The sequence below is a fragment of the Salmo salar genome, chromosome 15 (genome assembly GCF_965601325.2).
Source record: "Salmo salar chromosome 15, fSalSal1, whole genome shotgun sequence".
Classification (NCBI taxonomy): Eukaryota; Metazoa; Chordata; class Actinopteri; order Salmoniformes; family Salmonidae; genus Salmo; species Salmo salar.
Genome location: NC_138305.1, coordinates 27,727,501 through 27,735,000, shown reverse-complemented (window position 1 = coordinate 27,735,000; position 7,500 = coordinate 27,727,501). Strand labels below are relative to the sequence as shown.

Sequence of the window (7,500 nt, the reverse complement as noted above, 5' to 3'; positions counted from 1 at the left end):
TCAGAGCTGCAAAATAAAGTTCTGAACCCCCCCAAAAAAGCAACAATTTATATCCTTCCTTTCTGTTCCTATTAAAACCTCTGAAATCTATATTTTTTACATTTATAGTGCATTCGCAATGTATTCAGACCCCTTGACTTTTTCCACATTTTGTTACGTTACAGCCTTGTTGTAAAATAGTTTATCAATCTACACTCAACACCCTATAATGACAAAGCAAAAACAGGTTGAGATTTTTGCAAATGTATAAAAAAAATACAGAAATATTAAATTTGCATAAGTATTCAGACTCTTTACTCAGTACTTTGTTGAAGCACCTTTGGCAGAAAATACACTCTCGAGTCTTCTTGGGTATGAAAACTACAAGCTTGGCATGCCTGTATTTGGGTAATTTCTCCCATTCTTCTCTGCAGATCCTCTCAAGCTCTGTCAGGTTGGATGGGGAGCGTCACTGCACAGCTATTTTCAGGTCTCTCCAGAGATGTTCGATCGTGTTCAAGTCCGGGTTCTGGCTGGACCTCTCAAGGACATTCAGAGACTTGTCTCGAAGCCACTCCTGCGTTATCTTGGTTGTGTGCTTAGGATCGTTGTCCTGTTGGAAGGTAAACCTTCGTCCCAGTCTGAGGTCCAGAGCGTTCTGGAGCAGGTTTTCATCAAGGATCTCTTTGTACTTCGCTCCGTTCATCTTTCCCTCGATCCTGACTAGTCTGCCAGTCCCTGCTGCTGAACAATGTCCCCATAGCAGGATACTGCCACCACCATGCTTCACTGTAGGGATGGTGCCAGGTTTCCTCCAGACATGACGCTTGACATTTAGGCCAAAGAGTTCAATGTTGGTTTCATCAGACCATAGAATCTTGTTTCTCATGATCAGAGCCTCCTTTAGGTGCCTTTTGGCAAACTCCAAGCGTGCTATGAGCCTTATACTGAGGAGTGGCTTCCGTCTGGCCATTCTACCATAAAGGCCTGATTGGTGGAGTGCTGCAGAGATGATGGTGCTTCTGGAAGGTTCTCCCATCTCCATAGAGGAACTCTGGAGATCTGTCAAAGTGACCATCAGGTTCTTGGTCACCAGGGTCTGAATGTGAACTTATGTGAATATGTTTATTTAAAAAAAAATGTATTATACTTTTGCCAAAAATTCCCAAAACCTGTTTTCGCTTTGTCATTATCAGGTATTGTGTGTAGATTGATGAGGACAATTTTTTATTGAATTAATTTTAGTATAAGGCTGTAACTTAACAAAATGTGGAAAAAGTCAAGGGATCTGAATACTTTCTGAATGCGCTGTAAATGACTAACATGAATGAATCAACAACCCTTTCAAATGAACAAGAAATTTGAAACACGACCTATGAATTATCATTATAGAAATATCTCTCAAAACAACTGTATGACTCACAAGGCCTTGCTAGTGAGGTGCCACTTCACCTTAACAAAAAGACCCAGATAAAAGAGCTATGGTGAAGGCCTATTATTATTACTACTATTATACAAGTGAATGGTATTTGAGTATTACATAATATAGTATTGAACAGTGAGGGGTTGGAACCGGTTCAGGGAACAGAACTGAAGTCATCTATACTGTTCCGGAACAAAATCGTTATTTTCAAACCATAGGAACCGGTTAATAACGTTATTTGAAATTCCAGGCATTTTTCTTTCAGTCCCACAGAAAAAGCAACAACAAAAAAATGTATTAGAGAAGAATGGATTCACTTTTTCAATGCTAGTTAAGGATAGTATAGTTATCACGTTTCACATTGGATTTATTAACTACAAAAATGTAAGACGTGTTTTTAATGCTGGTGCCGCTGTGCACACACAAGTTTGTTAGCTAGCTAGATAGCTCTGGTCCAACCATAGAGAAGGATAGAGGTTTCTAGTGGCCAAAAGGCCTATTTTTTAGCATGGTCAGCGCCATTGAGTGCTTCCACCATGCTTCCGCCATTTTAACACTAGTCAAAGTAGTCAACTGGCTGAGGTTTCCTATGAGTTGTAGCCTCAATGGCGCAAAGATTATGCTTTTATCGGTGTTGAATCCTTACTTGCCTAGCAGTAGCAGCACCAAGTTAGCCCTAAAAATGGTCGGCATGTATAACTAACACAATATTTTTACATTAGCTAGACTAGATTGATTAGATTAAAATAAGGTTGGGGTGGAGCACTGGAAGTCGTGTGGAAGAAGTTTCAATGACAGCCATAAAATTACTCCCAAAATTCCCAATGTTGATTAAAGAAAAAAAATGTATGAAGGCCTTGTATCCAGAGTTACTCACCTGATGTTGTAGTTGTTATTTTGGACATGAAATAGATACCAGAGCTTCCTACTACACAAGTGTAGGTTACAAGGTCGGTCTTTTCAGGTCAAACTTGGCAAGGGTGGATGCAGCTTGGACTTTGTCCCAAATACAATGCTTTCAGTTTTGGAAATATTTAGGACTAAGTTATTACTTGCCACCCACTCTGAAACTAACTGCAACTCTTTGTTAAGTGTTGCAGTCATTTCAATCGCTGACATGTATATTGTTGCATCATCCTCATATATAAACACTGGCATTAGTAAAGATTGAAAAAGTAAGGTGCCTAGACAGCTGTCCTGGGGAATTCCTCATTCTACCTGGATTATGTTGGAGAGGCTTCCATTAAAGAACACCCTCTGTGTTCTGTTAGACAGGTAACTCTTTATCCACAATATAGCAGGGGGTGTAAAGCCATAACACATATGTTTTTCCATCAGCTGACTATGATCGATAATGTCAAAAGCCGCACTAAAGTCTAACAAAACAGCCCCAAAAATATTTGTATCATCAATTTCTCTCAGCCAATCATCAGTCATTTGTATAAGTGCTGTGCTTGTTGAATGTCCTTCCCTATAAGCATGCTGAAAGTTTGTTGTCAATTTGTTTACTGTAAAATAGCATTGTATCTGGTCAACAACAAAAAAATCCCAAAAGTTTACTAAGGGTTGGTAACAGGCTGATTGGTTGGATATTTGAGCCAGTAAAAGGGGGCTTTACTATTCTTAGGTAGCAGAATAACTTTTGTTTCCCTCCAGGACTGAGGGCACACACTTTATAATAGGCTGAAATTGAAAATATGGGAAACAGCAGTGGCAATATCGTCCACTATTATCCTCAGTTATTTTCCATCGAAGTTGTCAGATCCCAGTGGCTTGTTATTGTTAATAGACAACAATAATTATTTAACCTCTTCCACACTCACTTTACAGAATTCAAAATTACAATGCTTGTCTTTCATAATTTGATCAGATATACTTGGATGTGTAGTGTCAGCGTTTGTTGCTGGCATGTCATGCATAAATTTGCGAATCTTGCCAATGAAAAAGTCATTGAAGTAGTTGGCAATATCAGTGGGTTTTGTGATGAATGAGCCATCTGATTCAATGAATGATGGAGCCGAGTTTGCTTTTTTTCCCCAACATTTTATTTAAGGTGCTCCAACGTTTTGTACTATCATTCTTTATGTCCTTTATCTTTGTTTCATAGTGTAGTTCTTTTTATTCAATTTAGTCACATGATTTCAAAATTTGCAATACGTTTGCCGATCGTTTGTGCAGCCAGACTTATATGCCATTCCTTTTGCCTCATCCCTCTCAACAACACAATTTTTCAATTCCTCATCAATCCACAGGGATTTAACAGTTTTTACAGTCATTTTCTTAATAGGTGCATACTTATTAGTAACTGGAATAAAATCTGCAGAAAATGGAAGATCTGCAGAGAATGGCAGAAAGTCCCCAAATACAGTTGTGCCAAGCTTGTAGCGTCATACCCAAGGCTGTAATTACTGTAATAGGTGCTTCAACAAAATACTTATTGTAAAAGTGTTCAGTTTAAAAATAAATAAAAAATCTACATTTGAAAAATATCTAAAAACCTGCTTTTGCTTTGTAATTATGGGGTATTATGCGTAGGTAATAAATGATGAGGGAATAAAAAACTATTGAATTCATTTTAGAATAAGGCTGTAACGTAACAAAATGTGGAAAAAGTGAAGGGTCTGAATACTTTCCAAATGCACTGTATACTGAAAAAAATATAAACGCAACATGTAAAGTGTTGGTGCCATGTTTCATGAGCCAAAATAAATATCACACATTTTCCATATGCCCAAAAAGCGTATTTATCTCAAATTTTGTGCACAAATTTGTTTACATCCCTGTTAGTAAGCATTTCTCCTTTGCCAAGATAATCCATCCACCTGACAGGTATGGCATATCAAGAAGCTAATTAAACAGCATGATCATTACACAGATGCACCTTGTGCTGGGGACAATAAAAGGCCACTCTAAAATGTGCAGTTTTGTCACACAATACCCCTGTTGTCTCAAGTTCTAAGGAAGTGTGCACTTGGCATCCTGACTGCAGGAATGTCCACCAGAGCTGTTGCCAGATAATTGAATTTCTCTACCATAGGCCGCCTCCAACGTCCTTTTAGAGAATTTGGCAGTACGTCCAACCAGTCTCACAACCTCAGCTCACTTGTAACCACGCCTGCCCAGGACCTCCACATCTGGGTTTTTCACTTGTGGGATCGTCTGAGGGGTTGCTGAGGAGTATTTCTGTCTGTAATGAAAGCCCTATTGTGGTGAAAAACTCATTCTAAATTGACTGGGCCTGGCTCTCCTGTGGGTGGGCCTATGCCCTCTCAGGCCCATCCATTGCTGCGCCCGGTCATGTGAAATCCATAGACTTAGGGCCTAATTTATTTATTTCAATTGACTGATTTACTTATATGAACTGTAACTCAGTAAAATCTTTGAAATTGTTGCATGTTTCGTTTATAATTTTGTTCAGTAGCATACGCTCTTATCCAGAGCGACTTACAGTTAGTGCATCCATCACAACCACATTTCACAGTCATAGTAAGTAAATGTTTACTTAATAAACATTTAAATGTTTACTTACTTAATAGTAGCTATCAGCAAAGTCAATGCTGGTAACAAAAGACAAGTGCGAGTGCTAGTTCAAAAGAAGGTGGACAGTTCCTCTCTCAACATTTCCTGTCGCTTAATATTAACGTGTTTTAAATCTAATGGAAATATTGTGAAAAGAAAATACATATTGAATTATCTCATTCACAGAGATACATCACTCTATTGATTTGTCTATGGATCGAATCAATGTCACATTGTGTAACCTTGTGATTTTTGTGCGTCTTCGTTGATAGCAGGTGGACTGCATGTGGGTGATTCTAAACAGTTACAGTTTCTCTTTAGCAAAAAAACACAATCTTACCTTTTCTGTTGTATTGTAGCTTTCTGAAGAGAAAGCACAGAGCATAGGCACATTCACACTGTTCCGCTGTATGTGTTACACCCTGATGAAGACACTGTGACGTCATCTAATAAATGACTGTGAGCTTATATAGAGTGTGTTCCTCTCTTTATTTGTGGGTGACAGGTAGCCTAGTGGTTAGAGCGTTGGACTTGTAACCGAAAGGTTGCAAGATAAAATCCCTGAGCTGACAAGGTAAAAATCTGTTGTTCTTCCCCCTGAACAAGGCAGTTAACCCACTGTTCCTAGGCCATCATTGAAAATAAGAATTTGTTCTTAACTGACTTGCTTAGTAAAATAAAAAATGTATTACAGCCTGGCTATAAAACACAACACATACTGTACAGTGAGCGCCAACAGTATTGGGACAGTGACACATTTGTTGTTTTGGCTCTGTACTCCAAAACTTTGGATTTGAAATGATACCACGTTAAAGTGCAATTTGACTGTCAGATTTAATTTTAGGGTATTTTCACCCATATCGGGTAAACCGTTTAGAAATTACAGGACTTCTTGTACCTAGTTCCTCCATTTTAGGGGACCAAAAGGTATTGGAACAAATTAACTTATGTGTATTAAAAAGTAGTAAAGAGGTACATATTTGGTCCCATATTCCTAGCACACAATGACTACCACAAGTTTGTAACTACAATTTTTTTGGATGCATTTGCTGTTTGTTGAGGTTGTGTTTCAGATTGTTTTGTGCCCAATAGAAGTGAATGGTAATTAATGTATTGTGTCATTTTGGAGTCACTTTTATTGAAAATAAGAACTTTTTCACTCATCATTATTCATTCAGGATTATCCGTAATCATGGTAGCATCCACATGAATGTATATGTGTTTAGAAACATATTCTTATCTTTAGTCCAGACAGGCCCAAGTCCATCCCTGTGTGTCTTACCCTTTAGTTTATAACATAGATTTCTGGCCAGTGTTGTTGCTGTCCTTCAGGTGTTTCCTGAAGAACTCCTGGACCCTCCTCCACAGGTCCAGCTGAGCCTCATGGTGGGCTTTAACCTCTCCTCCAAACACCATCACTTTACCCAACGCAGAGTGGAAGCCAGACGGGCAGTGGGGCATGTAGGGCACCTCCAGGAAATGACCCGCCCCTGAGGTACGTCACAACCTCAAAGTTCTCTTTCCCATGACGCCTCAGCCGGGCGGCGGTCTGCTGGGCGAAGAGACAACTGTTCCAGTTCCTGTCGTCCTCCGAGACAGCGAAGAGGAACCTAGAACTGGAACGTTCTATTGGGATCACGGAACCCTGGTTCCCCTCCCTCGTCATAGCCTCACAGCAATCCAGGTGCACGGAGGGTTATCTTGCCCATATCAGGTAACAGAGGAGGTATGATGACAGTACCTTTGTAGTGCAGGGGAAGCCAAGCATTGGAGTTACAGACATTAATGGAGATGGTAGCTGAGATGCCTGGTAGATGAGATGCCATAGAGAGGGATAAGTCTCCACTCTTGGATAGTACACCTATACCAGGACCATGGAACTGTATACGGACATGAAAGAAACAGTCATGAGGACAAGAGCTTTCTCTACCATTGGAGTAATTTGCTCAGTCCAAAATCAACCTCTACTCAATATCCTTTGACACTTCTCATAGATCTGAAAGGATTACATAAGCAATATTGTAAAAATGGAAGCCCACCTATAGCCCCCTGGAAAGATCCTGGTGAGAATCAACCACATCGCTTGAAATAACTAAATCTCTTCAGAGCTACATGAAGGGTATCATGGTATCGTATCCCCAACGGTCCGACCCGAGATGCCATACGTCTGACAATATGACAGGAAAGGTTTGGGGATAGGGGCTGGTTTCAGAGACAGGACATTTCTCTGAAACACTTACCTCTGGTCTCCCCCTGAGGAACTCCACAGCTTCCTCAAACTATTCCAGGTCAAAGTGTGTGACCTGCTTAGGCAGATCCTTATAGTCAAACAGAACAACAGTCAGAAACACGAAGCCATGGTTAGCCAGGAGGCAGGCTCTGACAGCCCGTTAATCATCACAGGCAGGTCCAACACTCCTGGGAATGGACCTGGCCCTGGGAGAGAGTAGGGAAGAGGGATATGGATACTGGGTATAATCATGTCTGTTACAATCTAGAGCTGGTGGATATAGACCAAAGTCCATATCACAATAAATTTACTGAATTATCACGATAACAATAAATCCAACAATATGTTT

The 7,500-nt window shown here is 39.9% G+C and overlaps 1 pseudogene; it reads right to left on the bottom strand.

The window, feature by feature from the left end:
- Positions 1–5,102: 5,102 nt before the first annotated feature.
- LOC123727165 (acyl-coenzyme A thioesterase 6 pseudogene) overlaps positions 5,103–7,500 on the bottom strand; it is a 4,644-nt pseudogene continuing 2,246 nt past the window's right edge.